At 46.1% G+C, this 21264-nt stretch overlaps 1 long non-coding RNA gene across 2 annotated transcripts in view; it reads right to left on the bottom strand.

Annotated features, from left to right (window-relative positions):
- Nucleotides 1–1562: 1562 nt before the first annotated feature.
- LOC143652180 (uncharacterized) overlaps nt 1563–21264 on the bottom strand; it is a 134884-nt gene continuing 115182 nt past the window's right edge. Inside the window, exons 5-6 of one of the 2 annotated variants that reach the window (XR_013160470.1) lie at nt 2922–3020; nt 1563–2037 (exon numbers count right to left, since the gene is read on the bottom strand). This is a non-coding gene — a long non-coding RNA (uncharacterized LOC143652180). The remainder of the gene's footprint in view (nt 2038–2921; nt 3021–21264) is intronic. The other variant, XR_013160469.1, reaches the window with a different exon arrangement.

The following is a 21264-nucleotide window of genomic DNA, read 5'->3' on the forward strand; positions in this document are numbered from 1 at the left end:
GAGAAGCTAAGCCTACTTATAATTATGTCTAAGAGTCACCTCCAGGGAGCTTCTTTTGTTGCTCAGATGTGGCCTCTTACTTCTAGCCAGTTCTGCAGATGAACTCACTACCCTCCCCCCTATGACTCCCAGGGGTGTAAAGCTCCCTGGCACATGGGACATGAACCCCAGAGATCAGTCTGGCCCTGGTATCATGTGATTGAGAAAACCTTCTTGACCAAAAGGGGGAGGAGAGAAATGAGACAAAATAAAATTTCGGTAGCTGAGAAATTTCAGATAGAGTCAAGAGGTCATTCTGGAAGTTATTCTTATGCAGTATACATATTTACCTTTTCTGTTTGACAGTATTGGGGTAGCTAGAGGGAAATACCTGAAACCATTGAACTGTAATCCAATAACCTTGATTCTTGAAGGTGATTGAATAACCACAGAATTTCAATGTTTATTCTATGTTCACTTTTAAAGTGTAATTGTGTGACTGTGAAAACCTTGTAACTGACACTCCCTTTATCCAGTGTATGGGCAGATGAGTGAGAAAATATAAACAAATAATTAATAGGAGAGAATGGGTATCAGATCATTTGGATATTCTTTTTTACTTTTGTTTTTGCGTAATGAAAATGTTCAAATTTCAATCATGATGATGAATGCACAGCTATATGATGATACTGTGAACCACTGTACAATTCAGATGATTATATGGTATGTGAATATATAATATATCTCAATAAAATTGCATTAAAAATGATAATGAATGGGGCGGGCCATGGTGGGTCAGCAGGCAGAATTCTTGCTTGCCATGACAGAGACCCCGGTTCGATTCCCGGTGCCTGCCCATGCAAAAAAAAAAAAAATTTTTTTTTAAATAATAATAATGAATATTTATTCCTCTGCCGACCTAGGTGCAGGGTGCTGGGGGATCCCACAGAAGAGGAGAAAAACGAGATCAGTGCTGGAAGAAATGGCAGGTGAGGGGAAGAGAGGCTGGAAAAGGGCTGGAGGAATATAGACAATTGTGGAATTGTATCTAAAGGTCAGGGTGAGTTCACTGAAGGGTTTTAAGCAGGAGCATGATGTGCTCCCACATTTTAAAGAAGACTGAGGGGGATGAGACTGAGGATGGACAGATGTGGTGGATTTGGGAGTTGATTAGGAGGAAGAATTGACTATAATTGATGAAAACTGGGTGTGCAATTGAAAGAAAGGGAGAACTTCCTGGATTTCTGGCTTGAGAGACGGGTTAAGTGGTTTACCTCCTGTGTGCGGAAGACAGGGCAGTGATCAAGTTTCGGGGTATAGCTGCTAAGTGCTGTTTGGGACATATGGAGAGTGAGGTGCTTTAGTAGGACTTGCCCTCCTGTTAGACCTCAGCTCCTGTGTCCCTTTGGGGAGCTCATCCCTCTCAGTGCATGTGGTTTGAATGGAGCTGATGCCACGCCCCTGCAGGGATGGGCATGGCCAGTCACTGTAATTTCACCTCTCCCCACCCACCCTCCTCTGAAAGATTGGTTTGAAAGTTAGAGGGAATCCCCGGAACTGGACACAGCTGCAGGAAGAGTACACCCATTTCACCTCCATTAGCCCTGGGAGGAGAATGCTGGTTTATTAGCCCCATCTTGCCAGCACCTGGCACATGGAGCATGAAACTGAAGCCCGCAGGACAGAAGGCAGAACCAGCCACTGCCGTGTGAGGTCCTGCATCCAACTATGCATGAAGGCGGATCTTTACAGTTGATGAGACAACCAAGTCTCTCTTTTATTCAAGACAACTGCAAGAAACTGTTGAATGCTATCTGTGGGATATCTAAGTGGAGAGGCTGAGCCTTTAACATAATGTAAATCTAAAAAGGGTGTGGCATGCAGAAAAATGCAGATTTTGAAATTCATCAGCACAGGGTGATAATTATATCCAAGAGAAGTGGGTGAGATCACCTACAAAAGGGGTATAGAAGGAAGAAGGCACACACGTAGGGCAAAGTCCTCAACTTCAAATCCAAAGTGTCCAGTAGAGGGAGGTAAGCTGACGGGGAGCCTGCACTGGAGAATAGGAGAACAAGGAGTTGGTGGTGTCATAAAAGCTGATAGAAAGGAGCGATTCAGAGGAAGGGCCTGACCTTCCAGGTTGAGTTCTGCTGAAAAGTAGACAAAAACATAGACATGTGCATGCATGCCCATGTGCATGCGTGAGTGCACACCTGTGCAGGTGCATACCTAGACTTATGCATGTGCAGTACATGTCCACTCGGTGTGGGCTGGGCATGCGTGCACGGGTGTGTGTTGAGGGATGCATCTGTATTTATGTGCATGTGATTCCCGATGAATGTGAACATGAATGCGTCCCTGAATGCACGTGCGTATGGAGCTTGTCTACCCCTGTACTGATGCTCAGTTTCCAACTCTCTGGAGAGCCATTCAAAATCCTCAGCCGCCCCTCCAACTTGGAGCATTTCATCATTCCCACAGGTAACCCCCGGGGGCACCATGACTTGTGGGAAAAGTCAGATGGAAAAATCCAGCAGGGGGCGGTGTGGTGCTGGGAATATGAACGGGCCTCTAGGGCCCCGGGGCTTCAGGCGCTTCCCTGCACTGACTTCGGAGAACCTTGAAAGAAGCGCGGCCCCTTCCGCAGCCGATTCCTGCTGGGGGCTGAGGAAGTACCCTTGGAAGTTGCCCACCTTCCAATAGATCGGGTTCCCACACAGCAGTGGCCCCTAGACCACAGCACTGGGGGAGGGAAGAAATGGGTCCCAGACTCCTCGTGCCCCCTTAAATTAATGCTTAAATGATGAACGTTTAAGGGGCGTGGGGGCCTAACTGGTGGGCCGCGGACTCATCCAGACCTCCTCCAGTTGGCTCCATTTTGTTTGAATAAAGCCCTTTACCAAAGTAAGACAGACATACAGAAAATGCATACATCGTACCTGCAGAATTCAGTGAATTTTCACTGTTATCCCATCCAGGAACCCAGCAAACAGGTCAACAAGCCAAACATCCTCAACATTTCCAGAAGGTCCTTCAGCCTACATAGTATTGTAAAATTTATTTTAATTAGTTCCCAGCAACAAAGATTTGAATCTTCAGTTTCTTTTGAAAAAAGTTGGAAGATCCACTAACGGGGCTGCTTGCCGGTGGCAGAGGTGGTGGAGGGGGATGAGTTGGCTGGAGCTGAGGTTAGCAACCCCTTTTAAATGAGGCCCAGACGAAAAGGGACCCTACCCCGGGCCTGTCATTTTAGAGGGTCCTTCCCTGTCCTCTCCCGGATGCCCCTTCTCTGTAGGGCAAGGCGTCCAAAGGACGTGTCATTCCAGAGCTCACATCCCCGCTTCTAGACCACACTTCAGTATGTGGGGCCACGGAATTCTCTGCCCCCTCCTAGGTCTGTGTGAGTTTGCGCTTTGTTTTCTTAAAAGGCTTTATTAAGATATAATTCACACATAAAAACTTTAGTATAAAATTCAGTGCTTTTTAGTTTTTTCATAGATAGGTACAGCCATCACTACTGTCAATTCTAGAACATTTTCATCACCTCAAAAAGAAACTGTACTCTTTAGCAAGCCCCCCTCCCCCACCTCCCTAATCCTTCTTCCTCAGTCCTAAGCAACAGTTAGTCAAGTGTCTGTTTCAAATTTTCCTGTTCTGGGCATTTCAAATGAATGGAGCCACATAATATGTAGTCTTTTGTGACTGGCTCCTTCCCCTAATGTCTTCAAGGTTCAGCCACTTTGCAGCATTTATCACACTTCAGTCCTTTTCATGGCCGAATAATATTCCATCATATTGATGGGCCACATTTGGTTTATTCATTTGGTTGATGGATGTTTGGGTTGTTTCCATCAGGTTTGTCCTTTTGAGAGCAGATGGCCATGGGCAGCCCCCTAAACCCAGGTGTCAAGGAGCAGCTGTTTGCAAGATGCAGAGAGGGGTGTCAGCGGGCTTGGCTGTGGGGCCTGTGAGTGGGAAGGGAATGGACACAGGCCCCAGAGGTCAGGGCCCCTCCTCATTCCCCAGAGCCATTTTCCAGCAAGAATCCCACAGAGACCCAGAAGTCTGTATGCAAATCCAAACTTCCAAGTTGCTGAAGTGTAATCATAATAGGGCTAATATTTTACTCAATGGTTTACTAGCTGATTTCTAGCTTTTAAGCATTTTGACACATGGCATATGGGCCTCCATCTACCTAGCGCTCCAGACTATCTTACAGCCTTTGGCTTCGGTCCTGCCTAATTCGCCTGGTTCCTGTAGGCCTTGGGTTTGCAATCCTGGATTTTAAACATATCAGTTTGGAAGAAGGGGGCGGGTAGGGAGCAGAATGAAATTATTATGCTATTAGTACCAGACTGTCTCTTGCTCTGTGAGCCCCCTTTCCCTGAGCTTCCTGTTGGGTTTTGGGGGAAGGGCAGGTGAGGTTGTCTGCCCAAGGGCCTCCTATCACCTACCTGGCAGGAGCTCAGTATGGATTTAATGAGCTGGTGTCAGAGCTGGCCCTGTACCTAGAAAGCGCTCGCCGAGCCCTTGCAGTCATAGCCATGCTGGACGCTCACTGCAGACCAGCTCCAGCCCGACCAAGGCCCTGTGCGCTCCTGGTGGAAGAGTTGGGCCAGGGCCTGTTCTCCCTTACAGCTCATCAGGGAGCACCCATCTGCAGGCCCCCTACTTCCCCCCGTTAATCTCCTGCGGAAGGCAGGAGAGAGGAAAATGTCCTAGGACAGAGTTTGGAAGCCTATAGCCCACTGCTAGTTTTTGTAACTAGAGTGTTATTGGAACACAGCCATGCCCATACATTTCCATGTTGTCTGCCCCTGCTTCTGCCCAGAGAGACACCACCTCCGAGTTCTCATAAAAGTTCCGTGTGGGCTGTGTGAGCCAGCACAGCAAAAGCATCCGGGGCTTTATGCCAACTGGGCCCTGACCTTGGGCAAGTGACTCCCATTCCCTGAGTGTCTGCTCCCTCATCTGTACTAGGGCAGCAAGAGTAGCGCTCCATGTAGGTGGGCTGATGAATGCCCCCACCCCAAAAGATGTCCCCGTCCTAATCCCTGGGACCTGCCAGCATGTCACCTCACATGGCAGAAAGGGCTTTATGGATGTAATGATGTTAAGGCTTCTGAAATGAGAAGATGGTCCTGGAATGTCCTGGTAGGCATTGCGGTGATCACGGCATCCTTCTTAGAGGGAGGAGGAAGATCATAGTGGGGCGGGCCACGGTGGCTCAGCACGCAGAACTCTCGCCTGCCATGCCAGAGACCCGGGTTCAATTCCCCGTGCCTACCCATGTCAAAAAAAAAAAAAAAATCAGGGTGAGTGGTCATCGATGTGATGATGGAGGGAAGAAGGTGGAGTGGGGCGAGAATGGGGGCCAGGGGCAAAGGAAGGAAGGCGGCCTCCAGAAGCAGAAAAGGGCAAGGAAATACATTTCCCCCTAGAGCCTTGAGAAGGAACCAGTCCTGCTGGTGCTTTGAAACTAATGTTAGACTTCTATGTCCCGAAGGGCAAGATGATAAAGTGTGTCGTTTAAAGCTACTGAGTTTGTGGTGATTTGTCACAGCAGACATAGGAAACTAACCCCTGAGGGTCCTTTCAAGGAAGGACATCTTGCCCACCAGCATCCTGCCCAGTGTCAGGGCAGAGCTCAGGACTGCTGCTGCCATGGTAGGTGGTGAGGATTGCCTAGGGACCCTTCCCTCTCTCCGCCCGCCCCTCCTGCCTCTCCCCCTGTGTCCCGGGAGAGCTGTTCTCCCAGGAAGCTCCCGAGGAAGATAAAGGTGACCCTTGACCACAGAGAAGAAAGGAAGGAAGCCAAAGAGAGCCAGATGGTGGCAATTACACTAATTACCTCCCCCAACCCTTCCAGAGTTGCCAAACCACTGGAGGCGTCCAGGATGGTGATGAAGTCATGCTTTACATGTTAGCCTTGGACTTGCATAATTAGTTTCGAGGGCAGTGAGCTGGTGAAAGCAAAAGTCAGCCTCGGGCCAGTCATCGGTGGCTGGCAGGCCCTTCAGAAACAAACTGCTCTGGAACATATGCTGTGCACTTGCCCTCTGCCGGGTCAGTCCCCACCAACCTCCGGGACCCCAGTGGCCTGCCCTCATCTGCGAGGCTTTGACCGATTACTCAGCCCTAGAGTGACCAACTTGACCTGGTTTGCCCAGAACTTGTCTGGTTTTAGTACTGAAGCATCCTGGGCAAACCAGGATGGTGGGTCACCCATCTCAGCCCTCAGCAACAAGCCCCCCTACTCCCACCCACGGAGGATGCCCACTGCACCCAGGCCACTCCCCTGCCATCACGTTCTCCCCCAGCCATGCTTGTGTCCTTTGGGTCTTGGGTTGGTGTAGGCGTTGCGGTTAGGGTTTGGGCTAGGGTTGGTGGTAGGGTTGGGGCTAGTGTTCGGGTTCGGGTTAGGGTTAGGGTTAGGCTTAGTGTTGGTGTTAGGGTAAAGTTTAGGGCTGCAGTTTGGTGTAGGGTTGGGAAAAAGTCAAAGGTTGTGTTTAGGGTTGGCATTGGACTTGGTGTTATTTTTCGGGTGAGGGTTCGTGGTAGGGTTAGGGCCAGGGTTAGGGTTGGGGTTAGGGTTAGGGTTGGGATTAGGGTGAAGTTTAGGGCTGCGGTTTGGGGTCAGTTTGGTATAAATTTGAGGGTTGGGTTTAGGGTTGGTGTGGGGGTTGTGGTTAGGGTTTGGGCTACGGTTGGTGGTAGGGTTTGGGTTCGTGTTAGGGTTCGGGTTAGGCTTAGTATTGGTGTTAGGGTGAAGTTTAGGGCTGCGGTTTGGTGTAGGGTTGGTAAAAAATCGAGGGTTATGTTTAGGGTTGGCATTGGGTCTTGGGAAGGTACCAGGTCCCACCTGGTCTCAGACCATCCAAACACTGACCTTCTGCCCAGAATCTTCCTCCTCCTGGTTCATCATGGTGGGCTCTCCTCTACTGCCCTAACTGCCCTGCCTGTGGCAAAGCCACATCAGCCCTCTGTTCTTTTGCTTTTCTGTCCTAGGCTTTAATCCAGCTTCTCACTGTTATATATTTGTTTGTCTGTCCACACACTAGACTATAAGCTCTAGAAAGACAGGGACCCTTTCTGCTTTATTCACCTTCAATCCCCAATGCCCACCCTAACATATAGTTGGCACTCAAGGATAGAGGAGTAGAGGAAAGGAGGGAGGGGAGGGAGGGAGGGTCCCCGAGGGTCTGTGTCCTTCAAACTCACAGCCCCAGTGCCGCTGACATCGTGGGAAACATGCAGAAGATGGAATGCTCATGTTTATTGGTACCACTGGAAAATGGCCTCTGTTGAAGTGTCAGGAAGACCTAGCTGTGACTTAGCGTGTGCTCTCAGGGGAACAGGCTATCTGATGTTCAGGTCACTTGGACACAAACCCGTCATTGAAGCTGTCTCTTCTGAGACTTTCTACCAGGTCACATCTATGTGCGGACACAAAGCAGAGCCACCCGGGATAGCCCCAGTCCAGACATGGACAAGGCTCTGGAGCAGAACACGCAAGTGTCCTGCCTTCTCTGGACACTCTTCCCCAAGCTGCACAGCCCATCCTTCCCTCCCCCAATGCGTGTGGACACACGAATCCTTGTGTCTTGGCTATGACCTCCTCCCTTTCTCCTATGAGAGACCAAGGCCACTGCAGGTGCGGCTCTCTCAAGAGCTCTGGGCTGGGCCCCTGTACGACCTGGTGCTCTTTGCAGCTGTGGATGTGCAGAGTGGTGAGGCGGTCCTCCAGGCCTGGGTGACCAGGTTACTGCCCATCTTCATTCAGACAACCCCTAGCAAAGGCATGTTGAGCATCTTCTTTGAACCATATGCTAAGGCAGGCCCCAGGGTTAGGGCTGACTCATGCCAGAGGATACCTGCCCTCCTCTACTCAGGGAGGTGGACAATAAACAAGTAAAGGAATAAACAAATAAACAAGTTCAGCACAGTAGGTGCTGTGAAGAAAAGAAAAGCAAGCCATGCACAGAGCCGCTGGCCTTTGTCCCACATCTGCCAACGAATAGCCATGTGGTGCCAGACAAGTTCTTCTATTGCCGAGACTGTTTCCTCTTCTGTACATTGGACACAACAATGACTCTACTATGGCACAACCTTGCGAAATCCAGGGGGACCGTGGGACCCTCACGCCATCGTTCCTTGAGTGCCCCCTATCCCTGACAAATGCAACCAAAAGGTAAGTAATAAAATATTAGGGGTGATATCGTATATTGAAAAGGGTGAGTGGAAATGGGTTGTGGCTGTTAACAGGTACAGTCACCTTGGAAGGCAGGTTGGAAAGAGCCATGAAACTTCTCAATATGCACATTGCCTTGTCACCCAGAAAGTTCACCTCAAGGTGTTTACCCTAAAGAAAGCCCCTCGTTTATGCACAGAAGATAGGAACTGAGATTTTAAATACAGCACTGTTTGAAATAGAAATAAATTGGAAACAATGCCTCTTGATTCAGTGAAAAAGGAGGAAGGAGATCTCACTGAACAGGAATGAATGAAACTCCTCCATCCTGGGGTGGAAGAGCAAGCTGTAAATCAATCAGTCTACTAGAACACTCTCAAGGGGACAGAAAACCCACTGTACAGACTCCAAGGGTCCTTATATATGAATGCAAATGCCCAGAGGAAGGATAGTAGCCAAGTGAACTCTTGGGACAGATAGGGAGAGGGGGGGGTGTCAAAAGGCCTCTAGCCTCGACTCAAATATTTCCATTTTTTACCCAAAGAATGTACTCATGAATTAACAATATAATTCTTATATTTATATAATTAAGCATTCAAAGGAAAAGGGAAGATAACAAGCTAACAGAACCTTCCCATATCATATACCTCAATGCCATTATCCTATTTGACAAAAAAGGAAAAATTCCTAATATCTGCCAACATCTTTGCCATTTGCAAAATATTCCACTCGGTTCGTCAGATGATAGCTATCACTTAGCTTTTATTGGGTAATGAAACTACTCCAAAACTCAATGACTTAAAACATCACCATTTTATTTAGCTCAGTGTTCTGTGGGTCAGCTGCATGATTTTTCTGGTCTGGGCCAGCCAGTCTGATGTTGTCATCAGTTGGCTGGTCAGCTAGCAGCTAGATGACCTAGGATGGCTGCTGTAGGACCCTTGGCTCCTCCTCAAACAGACTAGCTGGGGGTTATTCACGTGGCCGTGCCAGGTCTCCAAGACACAAGAGTGGAAGCTGCAAGGCATCTTAAACCCTTGACTTGGAACTCACACAAAACAAGTCACAAGACCAGCTGATTTTCAAGTGGTAGGGAAGTAGACTCCATTCTACCCAGCTAACGCAACAGCTACTATGTGCCAGGACCTGGGCTAAGCACTTTAGACACAGATTTCTCATTATCTTCTCATGGTAACCCTATGAAGTTGTGGTATTATCTTGTTTTACAGATGAAGATACCGAGGCTCACTGGGATGTGGGGGGAAGGGAATCTCTCTGACGGGCTGTAGGAAACCCTCACCCTGCCCAAAAGCTCTCTCTGACTGATGCCTGGAATGTCACCATTACTAATTCACTCCTCTTTCCTCTCTAGCTGCATTTAAAAGGAGCTGCCCTTGAGTCATTGGCTATACTAATTCCCCAGTTCCTCAGAGTGGATATGTTTCCAGCTCGGTCCCTCTGCTCCCCAGTAAGACACACTTCAGGGTAAAATTCCCAGAGAGCTTTGTTTCTCTGCATGGAAGAACCTATTTAACAATGACTGCCTGGACCCAACGGGGTGTTTCTAGGTCAAAAGAGAAAGTGGCAACAAGAAGAGAAATGGTTTGAAGGGTGAGTGTTTGTGAACACATCAAGGATGATAAGAATAAGGAGGAAACAGAGCTGCACATGGAAGCACATGGGTTCCCCTCATACCCCCTCCCTCCATGTTCCAGGGCTCCAGCGCCCACTTTGGGCATGAGTGGGGCACTGATACCAGAGCACTTTGGCTCACACCATGCCTCTGCCACCTTCTGCTCATGGAGTTTTGAGTACAGCCTTCAACATCTCTAGCCCCGGCTTCCCCACCTGTAACATAAGGATTACAGTGGCACTTGCTCATAGGATTGCTGAGAACATTAAATAAGTAATACCCATTAAGCTCTTAGGGCAATCTCCAGCCCAGAGAAAGAGATAACAAGTATTAGCCATGGGAGTAATTACCGTGTACCCTGGAGGGAGGGACTGGGAGAGAGAGAGGACAGTCCAGTGCTACCCATACCCGACACAGAGTTCCCCTCGAGGCCCCTACTTGGGGCTTGTAAAGAGACTCTTTTCTATACCAGACAGGCCATGTTCTGTAGACTTCACAGGCTTCCCAACAACCCTCAGAGGGAAATGTATTAGACCCATTTTAACAGTCTGAGAAACTGAGGCTAGGAAGAAATAAACAACTTGTCCCAGGTCACACAGCTGGTGAGTCAGGACCAGTCTTGCCACCCACATTTCTGATTTCTAGAAATGTTTTAATCACATTTAAGTTCAGGTCCCACCACCTAACACTTAAATAGTCACGTAGCCTTTCTGGGCCTTTATTCAAATGTAAAATGATCAACTCAGTGAGCTGATACATGTAATGCATGTACCTGTACCTGGCCATTAGGGAGTTTAGGATAAATGCCAGTCCTTCCTCCTGGGCTGATAAATGCCAATGATGTCAATGACTCAACTATTCACCTCCTGGTGTGCCACCCACCAATGCTTCAAGCAGTGTTTCCATATAGTAGGTGCTTAATTCATTTTAAAATGCAGACAAAGTTTTATCAATAAAGTAAGTGTTTGTGTGAAGCGTTTCCAAAGTGAATGGCTTTCTTGATTGTGTCTGCTGTTGGGACACACACACCTCCCATAAGGGGCTGTGGAGGCTCTTGAGCGAGCACTAGTGTGATAAGATCTGGAATTTAGAAAAGTATCTTGTGCAGGGGGATAAATTGAAGGGAGACAAGATATGGGAAAAAGAAAGCCTGGATAGTTTGTGCCAAGAATGTTACGGCAGGGGTGAAACTGGTGAGAGAAAGAGCTTAGAGGGACATAAGTGCTTGGGCTCGGGAGCCAGCCTGTGGATTCAAGTCCAGGCTCCCTGAGCTCCTGCTGGATGACCTGGGGCCTCACCCTGCCTCTTTCAAATGAAGGGAATAACTGTCCCCATCTCATGTCCCCATCATATACTTAGACCACACTTGGCGGGTAGGCAGCCCTCAGTGAATATCAGCATTGGGGAAGCATGGGGGGAGGGGTACAAGCTTTGGGAGCCTGTTTGATTCCCAACCTGCTACCTGCCACCCAAATGAATTTGGGGCAGTTATTTCACCCGTTGGAGGGTTAGGGTCCCCACCTCTAATGTGGGGCTGTAAATAATGTGCTTGGCATGGGGCAAATGCCCAACAGAGGTTGCTGTCCTTTTCCACGGTCCGGATGCAGAAGGTTGGGGAAAGAGGCAATTCAGTAGAGGCCAAATATTTCACAACTCCTTGGTTCTCTCCCAAGAGCCTGGGTGCTGACTCCAGGATCCCTCAGCAGGAACCTCTCTGAGGGGTTCACTAGTAAACATCTTAATCTGTTCTGGCAACAGGCAGGTGCTGAGTCAAAGGGGAAATAAACAATTTGGATGCAAGTGCGTCAGCAGCAAGTCTTATGTGAAAAGCCTCTTTATCCAACCTAAATGTGGCCTTTTCCAGGTCAAAATGCATCTCACTTTCTACAGCGTTCCTGGAAAATCATTTGTATAGTCTCTCATTGAATAAACCTTTATTGAACACCTACTGTGGACCAAGTCCCGCACTAAACATGAGGAGACAGATAAATAAGTTGGTGCCTGTCCACCAGGAGTGCCATCCCCCCGTCATTTCCTGAGTCCCTGCTATGTACTGAGCATGGAGCATAGCACAAGACACGGGACAGAAAATGGAGAAACTGAGTCCTGGCCCCAAAACGACTCCAAAGTTCCAAGGACAGACAGACAGAAAACGCCACAAGCATGAAACAAAACAGGTATCTCCCACCTGTTTTCCCCAATCTACTTTTACGCTGTTAGTGACATTTGGGCAGGGAGCTAAGCTTTAAAACACAAGCAGCCATGGAGAAATCCCACACAATGCAGTAAAGGTGACAGGAAATTTAGGAGGAGGGACTAGATCTTCCCCCACATCTCAGACCATGTAGGTGACCCCAACATGCCAATTTGTCCTTCCATTCAACAGATATTTATTGTGTTCCTACTGTGTGCCAGGCACAGTGATAAAAGCACAAGGCATTAGTCTTAATTCTCATTTTCTCTCGATTTCATGTGGAACTGGGGCTGCTGTGCCAGAAATCACAGACAGGCCCAGCCCCAGCCTCTCTTGGCCCAGTCCAAGAAGCATATCTGAGGACCTCTTAAGAAAGCAACTGCTTTCCTCTCAGGAGAACCACTGACATTATTAATTCAAGAACATCTTAGAGAAGCAACTTCCTGACAGGGATGTTGGTTTGGGAAAAATATTTCTCCCTCTCAAGAAGGCTAGAGCATGCTGCCTGGTCCTCTCCCGCTTGTCTTTACACATTTGGGTAAATAAGCCCCAAACCAACATGGCTTCTATTTTTGCAGATACTGAGGCAGCTTCTAGCTTGACTCATACAGAGATGGGTTTCCTTACACTGCAAATTAAGGAGTAGATATGTGGCCTCAGTATAGGTATGAGAAAGAGGTCATTGACAATGTGAATTGTGGAGACGTAACATGAATGATTTATTTAGAGAGGGGGCAGGGATGCCAATCAGTTCAGCAGTACAGAGTTCCCAGGAACAGCACTTGGGACTCTTGCATGAAGTCCCATGAGGGCAAGTTGCTGCCCAGGAGCTGAGGGCATGGGATTAGATAAGCATAGTAGCTCTGGGTGTGGAGTGTGCTACCTCCTACTGCTCCCAGAGAAACTGCTGGCCACATTTTGAGGTCTTGATATCTTGACATATTGAGGGGAGAGAGTAGAGCCTAAAACTGAGAGACAGGAGGGAGGGGAGGTGAAACCCAGAGGGCAGGAACCCAGATGAATCCTGGGGTCTTTGAAGGCCATTGAAAAGGGTCAGTAATGAAGTAGTCCAGTACAGGGAAAGTCAAAATGCCTTAACATCTAGAAAGAGAACCTAATGCCCTCCCACCACCTTTCATCTTTCTACCCATTGATTCTTTTTTTTTTTTTAAGGCATGAAGCGAGGTAGCTTTATTGTAGATAGACACTTATGCCAGGGCCGCCAGAAGCTAAAGACCACAAGGCTCGGCGAGCCCTGGATTATATATAGTTTGAGGAGAGGCGGAGTTAGGGCGTGGCCTCCAGGGGAGGGTAGCCAATCACACAGGGAGGACGGATGAGTGACTGTGACCATAGAGATGCTGTTCCTGAGTGTACCCGTAGCAGAGGATGTTGGGTAGGTGGAGGACTAAGGAGAAGACCAATAGGGTTAAAGAGACAAGACTGCATCATCACTAGTCGCTGGTGAGGCCTGTAATTTAGAGGTCTAGAAGAACCGGACGTGCCAAAATGGCGAGGGAGGGAGAGAAAGAGACTAAGCTACCAGGCCAAGAATAAAAGTATGCCACAATTCCTCTCTTTTTCTTTTTTTTAAAGAACACACTTGTGTGACAAGTGGTGGGCATGAACCTTTGCTGGGAGGGGCAGTGATAAGATTCCCCTTGTGTGCAAGGCTCAGGGTTTCAGGGGAAGGGTATGTGCTGAGCTGACCCTTATGCAAATCTCATGTGCCCCAGAAGAGCCAGAGGAGGTCTGTTAGAGTGACCCTCTTCTGCGATTCTTGCGTCGCACCCAGCGGTGCCCATCTGGTGGACCCAGATGCACGTACTTTGGTAACATGCAGCCCCCGTGGGGGAGTGTGAGGAATGTGGGCAGGCGATGACTGTTATAGCCTAGGGGAGGCAGGAGAGACTAGTCCTCCACTGTCCCCGGCCCGAGGGTGATCAGTCCTCAGGAGAGGCTAGGCCTGCGAGTTAAACCTGGGTTTGTCTGCGTTTTTCCACAGAACAGTCCGGGCGAGTAGGCTGAACATAACAGCAGCCAAAACTTGGGCCTTAGCTCGAGACCGGCGACAGAGAATGAGTAGCCTAGAAACGAGAAATGTTGAGGAGCAATAATGAGAATTTTATAGGAAAGGTAGTGCTATAAGTTGCGTGGGCGAGCAATGCTAGCTAACTATACCTGCGCTTGCTGCCGGTAGCCTGCATAAGACAAAGGGTTTAGAGTTGTTAGAGCAAGAAGTTTTTAGGTATGCGGTGAAGATTTAGTCTCGCAAGGTGAGACGGGGCATAGAATGGTTAGCCGGGATAGGAGTAACACAGATTTTAGTGAAGGGGTACCGCCCATCGTAAACAGAGGAGGCAAGTTTAAAAGGAGTTTTTACATTTAGAGCAATTAAGTTTCTTTGCTGTTGTACATTGAACACAGCGCTATGCAACAGATGGTGAGAAGTCGTTTGGGTCACATCGAGGAGGGTTTTCGCAGTGACAGAGGCTTGAGTGAGGGTCACGGCGGCAACCACACTGGCTGCTATAGCGGCGACGATGGCGGCGGCGATGGGGCTACGTGTTGCGCTGGGCAAGTTGTTATAGGATTCCTTGGACGAGGTCCTAGGGTGCCGTGGGAGTTCACCGGGTGAGGAGAGAGGGGTCCCTGTTCGGGCGCCACTTGCGGTTTGGCCCAACCACTAAACTATCGGGGACCCTCTACTCCTCAGCTTCTCACTGCTTGCTAGCCGACACTGCCACACGCAGAAAAGGGGCTCGAGCCGGGGGTCTGGGTTCAAGGGGCACGCGCAGGAGACCTCGCTGCGGGTCTAAAGGACTGGAGGCCGAGTTAATTAAGGCATGAAGCGAGGTAGCTTTATTGTTGGTAGACGCTTATGCCAGGGCCGCCAGTAGCTAAAGACCCCATTGATTCTTAATTTAAGTAAAGTGACAAAAATAGGGGTTTGGTGAGGCCTGTAGTTCTGAAGAGCCACCCTGTGTTCTCCCTGTGAATTTATCCTCCATACTGCCTTGTACCATGATGTGTGCAGAGCACCAAGGAAGGGTTCAGAACATTCACCAGCAATGAACATATATTCATATGGTTTCAAGACATTTATCAAGTCCAGGATTAGGGTGAGGGGAGTGAGGCACGTGCCCCAAGCATAAAATTTACAGGAGTTCAAAAAACTGTAATAATCAAGATCAGTACTATTTTATGTGATATTTTTTAAAAATAATAAAAGCCAAATTAAAAAATATCAAAAATTTAAATAATGTACACGGTATTTAGCACTATGCCTGGCACATAGTAAGCACTCACTAAATGACAACTGTTTTTATGAATCAACTCAGAGTTCACAAGAATAAGAGGAGCTCCTACCTTCAGGCGCTCACTCTCCAGATGGAAAGATCCGGCACATTGCCTATTGTGTTAGCATTCTCCAGGGAAACAAAACTGACCAGAATATATATATATATAATATAAAAATTATGAGATTTATTATAGGAATTGGTTCACATGATTGCGGGGATGGGCAAGTCTCAAATTCCACAGGGCAGGCTGCAACCTGGGGACTCTGATGAAGGTTTCAGCGAATTCTCCTAGGAGATGTCTGGCTGAAGTACAGATGAAAATTCCCTCTTCTGACTGCTGAAATCACCAGGTCTCCTTTTAAGGCCTTCAGCTGATTAGATGAGACATCTCTCATTGTTGAGGGCAATCTCCTTAGTTTATCATAGAAGTTATCAGCCATAGATGCAATCAACTTACTGATTATTTAAATCCATGAAATAGCCTCACAATAACCATCAGGCTGGTGCTTACTTGGCCAAACAAATGAACACTATAACCTAGCAAGCTGACCCATGAACTTAACTATCACATCTGCAATCCCCAAGGACTCAAGGAAACACTTCTATCATCAGCTCTTGTCTAGTCTGCCACACAGTAGGTGTTTAACTAGTGTCTTCTGAAAGAAAGAATGAAAAGCTAGAATAAGGCAGCACATAGCCAAGTGTCAAAGAATAGTGCCAAGCTCCTTGCCAGAGCAGGGAGCAGGCAGGCAGGGAAACTGGCCTGGGGGCTTCTCCTGCCTCTCTGCAAGGGACTCTGCTGCCCCAGGGTTTTACTGCTGGTGTTTTTGTTTTTTTGTTTAATTGCTGTTGTTGTTGTTTTACTTTTTATTATAGAATTTAAAAATATACATCAGATATGAAGAGCAAGATGATAGCATATTGAGGTGTGGAATTTAATTCATCCTCTGGAGAAATTATAATTAGCCAGGAACTATATGGAACAACTGCTGGGAGGACATCAGTGACCGGACACAGTATACACAAGCTTGGACCAGGTGGAGTGGCTGAGATCCTACACAGAATTGTAAGTCTCCCAACTCAGAGAGGCCAGCACCCCTCCCCCATGGGCATGGCAGGCTGGTTCCCCAAGGAAAAAGGAAACAGACTTTACTAGTAACAAAGACTTAGTTCAACAAAGCTCCAATTGCAGAATTAATGAACAAATTCTGACTACTGAAAACAGGCTCTGAGCACAGATATACCTGAAGGAAGCACTAAAAGAACCAGGATTTTTTGCCCCAGCAGAGAGGGAGTGAGGCTGATAGAAAACAAAACAAAACTGGAGGCTTTTTGAGTGGGATGGCACAAAATACTGGAAAAGGGCTGAACACCAAGAAAAGGGGGCACATAGATCTTGGGGACACATAGAACCACATACTAACTCAAGCTCTTGATTGACAAACCCAGGGAGTAAGGGTCTGGCTCTGAAAAGGTTTTTTGTTTTTTTTTTTTCTACTTCATAACACCTTATTAGATAGAACCACAAGCTCTCTCAGGCTCCAGCACTGCCCCAGGCAAGGGAAGAATTAAGGCATATTTGAGAGACAAAGTAACTAGTTAGGTGAAAGGGATTAATTCCCTAAAGATTGTATCTTCTCCAAGAAAGGGGGGTCAAGGCCCAGCTTAAGTGGAGGCCCTCCTACAGAGAATTCAGGTCCCAGGGACTGGAAAACTGAAGCAATCAAAGCCTACCTGCTACCTCAGCCTCTGTCTCAACCACACTGCTGGCAGGTAGAGGCTGCTGAAATTAAAGGCACCACATCACTTTATGCTAATGGGGGGCTGTGGGCTGACATGCACCACATGCTGAGCAGGATAAGAAAAGCACAGAGTCTTGAGGCTCCATAAGAAAGTCTGATAACCTTCTGGGTCTCATCCCCAGGTAAACTGGATATTGGCTATTCTCTGCTCCTGAGATGTGGACCTGTCTGGTCTGGGAAAGTCTGACTGGGGTCAAAAATACCTGAGAAGACCCTCCTCAAAAGAAACAGGCTCCATATATGTAGGGCAAGAAAAGAAAAACAAGAACTGAAAAATTCTGATCAGTTAAATAGAACCCATGCTAGACATCTAGAATAAGTTGAAGTAAATGTCAAATAACAGTTAGAGAACAAAGCCATCCAACAAGAAAACCCTAGGTAAAAGAGTGAAAGCAACTTCCAGAATAAGCTAATTCAGTAAATCAAATTTCTAGATGCCAGCAAAAAATAATAAATCAGAATAAGAAAATTGAAAATATGACCCAGTCAGAAGAACAAACCAACACTTCAAATGAAATACAGGAATTGAACAACTAATTCAAGATGTTCAAACAGACATGCAAATGTCATAAAAATATCAAACCAACACATTGAGGGAGGGTATAAAGAAGACATTGGGTGAACATAAAGAAGAACTTGAAAGATTAAAAAAAACAAATCACAGAAACTATGGGAATAAAAGACAGAAGAGATTTTTTAAACAACAGAAGCCTACAACAATAGATTTGAAGAAGCAGAAGAAAAGATTAGTGAATTAGAAGGCAGGACATCTGAAATCTGATACACAAAAGAAAATATAGAGGAAAAAATGGAAAAATATGAGCAGAGTCTCTGAGAATTTAATGACAACATGCAGCACATGAATTATGAATTATGGTGTCCCAGAAGGAGAAGGGGAAAGGAGGAGAAGGGAGGAGAAAGACTAATGGAGGAAATAATCACTGAAAATTTCCCAACTCTTAGGAAAGGCATAAAATTACAGATCCAAGAAGGGCAGAACAGATTCAAAAAGACTTATTCCAAGACACTTATTAATCATATTGTCAATTGTCAAAGTCAAAGAGAGAATTTTGAAAGCAGCAAGAGAAAAGCAATCCATCACATATAAGAGAGGCTCAATAAGACTATATGTGGATTTCTCAGCAGAAACCATGGAGACAGGAAGGCAGTGGTATGATATATTGAGATTGTGAAAGAAAAAAACTGTCAGCCAAAAATTCTGTACCCAGCAAAACTCCCCTTCAAAAGTGAGGGGAGATTAAAATATTTTCAAGCAAACGGTCACTGAGAGAATTTGTGAATAAGAGACAAGCTCTACAAGAAATACTAAAGGGAGCACTCCACAGGCAGATAGGAAAAGAGAGGAGGAAAGGTCTGGAGAAAAGTGTAAAAATGAAGACTATCAATAAAGGAAAAAGAGAAAAAAATTTGATATGACAAATAAAATAAAAAGACAAAATGGTAAAAGAAAATACTGCCTTTACAGTAATAATGTTAAATGTTAATGGATTAAACTCCCCAATCAAAAGACACAGATTGGCAGAATGGATTAAAAACAGGACCCATCTATATACGCTGTCTACAGGAGACTCACTTTAGGCCCAAGGACAAACACAGGTTGAAAGCAAAAAGTTGGGCAAAGATATTTATTCAAACATCAACCAAAAAGAGCAGGAGTAGCTATAGTAATATCTAACAAATTAGACATCAAATGTGAAACAATTAAAAGAGACAAAGAAGGACACTGTATAATAATAAAAGGAAGAATTCAACAAGAAGACATAGCAATAAAACATATTTATGCACTGAGCAAGTGTACTCCAAAATATATGAGGCAAACACTGACAACACTGAAGGGAGAAGTAAACACCTCTGCCATAATAGTTTGAGACTTGCATTACCCACTCTCATCAATGGATAGAACTTGTAGACAGAGGATCAATAAGGAAACAGAGATTTTGAATAATTTGATAAATGAACTAGACTTAATCAACATTTACAGAACATTACACCCCACAACAGCAGGACACACTTTTTTCTCAAGTTCTCATGGATCATTCTCAAGGATAGAACATACGCTGGGCCACAAAGCATGGGCCACAAAGCATAAATTTTAAAAGATTGAAATTATACAAAAACATTTTCTCTGATCATAATGGAATGAAGTTGGAAATCAATAACAGGCAGAGGGCCAGAAAATTCACAAATATATGGAGGCTAAACAACAAACTTTTAAACAACCAGTAGGTCAAGGAAGAAATTACAAAATGAATCAGTAAATATCTTGAGGCAAATAAAAATAAAAACACAATATATCAAAACTTATGGGATGCAGCAAAAGTGGTGCTGAGAGGGAAATTTATTGACATAATGCCAATATTAAAAAAGAAGAAAAAGTGAAAATCAAGGAATTAACTGTTCACCTGGAAGAACTAGAGAAAGAGCAGCAAACTAAGCACAAAGCAAACAAAATGAAAGAAATATTGAAGATTAGAGCAGAACTAAATGAAATTGAGAATATGAAAACATTAGCAAGAACCAGCAAAACCAGAGGTTGGTTCTTTGAGAAAATCAATAAAAATGATGGATTAAATTAATTTAATCAATTAAATTAATTCTTAGCTACTCTGACAAAAAAAAAGAAAGAGAGAGTTTAAAAATAAATAAAATCAGGAATGGAAGAGGGGATGCGACAACAGACCTTGCAGAAATAAAGGAAATAATAAGAGGATACCATGAGCAACCTCATGTTAATAAACTAGGCAAAGTAGATGAAATGAACACGTTCCAAGAAAGGCATTTTTTCTAGCTTCCTAGCTGACAGAATGCAACACACCAGAGACAGATTGGCTTTTAATAAAAGGGAATTTATTTCATTAGTTCTTCAGAGAAAAGGCAGCTGACTTTCAACTGAGGTTCTTTCATATGTGGGAAGGCACAGAATGGTCTCTGCTGGCCTTCTCTCCAGGCTTCTGGGTTCCAACAACTTTCCCTGGGGTGACTTCTTTCTGCATCTCCAAAGGCCTGGGCTGAGCTGTGTGTGAATGCTGAGATGAGGTATGCTGAGCTGCTTGGGCTGTGCTACATTGTGCTCTCTCATTTAAGCACCAGCTAATTAACGCAAACATCATTCATTGCAGCAGGTACATCTTCTAGTCGACTGCAGATGTAATCAACAATAGATGAGGTTCACGTACCTTTGGCTCATGTCCACAGCAACAGAACTAGGTGCCTTTACCTGGCCAAGCTGACAACTGAATCTAACTACCACATGTCCATCCCTTGTCAACTTGGTGACTACACACATCACCTTAAACAATATTAAGTTGCAAAAAAATATCTTCTGGCTGTGGACCTGTGAATCTCAAAGTTGTCTGGTGCCAATATGCAAAGGAGGGACAGTCACAGGATCCATAGGGAGATATTGGAAGGAAAACCTGCAGGGCAAACACCATTGGATTTCAAAGTCTGAAAGTCATTTATTCTTCAGCTTTAGAAAGTGGCAGTCCTACCCTTTCCAAGGGCCTATGCAGTGGTCTGCCTCTTTCCAAATCAACCTTGGGGAATATTGAGGAGACCACCTTTTTCTCGGCTCCACTCTCTCCAGGCATTGGGGCCACCCCTGGGCTCTCTGCCATTTCCAGGGCACATGCTCAACCCCTCCATGCGGTGGCAGCCAGGCTCTCCCCAGTCCCTAAGGAGCATGCTATACCTTTTCCAAAGCCTGAGGCTGCACAACTCTTCCACTGCAATGAGATGGGAGACTCATCCTCTGCCCTCAGGGCAAACTCACCCTCTCCATGTATATGGGTGGGTTCACTCCCCTGGCCGAGGTTTCTTGGCTTCGGACCCGAGCTTCCATGGTTCTCACTCTGCAAACTCTGATTTGTCCCTTTGTGTCCCCTTTGTCCAGATTGGCTGTGGTTCCGTTTATATCAACAGTGTCTTCAAGCACTCCAGGACTTCTCCATCATTCTCTTCACAGTTCCTCCAAAATCTTCCCCTTAGCCGTCACAAAAATCATTCCAACATATCTGGTATTTGCAAACTGCAGCAGCATCTCACTCTATGTTGCCAAAATCTGTTCTAGTTTGCTAGCTGCCAGAATGCAGCACACCAGAAACGGATTGGTTTTTAATAAAAGGAGATATATTTCATTA

This window comes from Tamandua tetradactyla, chromosome 12 (genome assembly GCF_023851605.1).
Source record: "Tamandua tetradactyla isolate mTamTet1 chromosome 12, mTamTet1.pri, whole genome shotgun sequence".
Taxonomy (NCBI): Eukaryota; Metazoa; Chordata; class Mammalia; order Pilosa; family Myrmecophagidae; genus Tamandua; species Tamandua tetradactyla.